Below are 248 nucleotides of genomic sequence, written 5' to 3'. Positions count from 1 at the left end.
TGAACAAAACAATACGTGAACTGGAGGGGTGGAACACACGGCCTCCATCGAGCCAACCGCGTCACTTGCTTGTAACAGCCCAAAATTCTAAATTTTGGAATGTTATATAAATAAATAATTATGATTGCTTGTTTGATTGATTGTGTGAAATTGAGTGGAAATTGAAACTTTTTGAAAGTTGAATGAGATGGAATAAAAGGAATTCAAATTCATTTCATCATAAAAACCCTAGAGTGAAGATAATATGA

This window comes from Triticum aestivum, chromosome 3D (assembly GCF_018294505.1).
Source record: "Triticum aestivum cultivar Chinese Spring chromosome 3D, IWGSC CS RefSeq v2.1, whole genome shotgun sequence".
Classification (NCBI taxonomy): Eukaryota; Viridiplantae; Streptophyta; class Magnoliopsida; order Poales; family Poaceae; genus Triticum; species Triticum aestivum.
The sequence above is the reverse complement of the archived record's forward strand: the minus strand, read 5'-3'. Positions refer to the sequence as shown.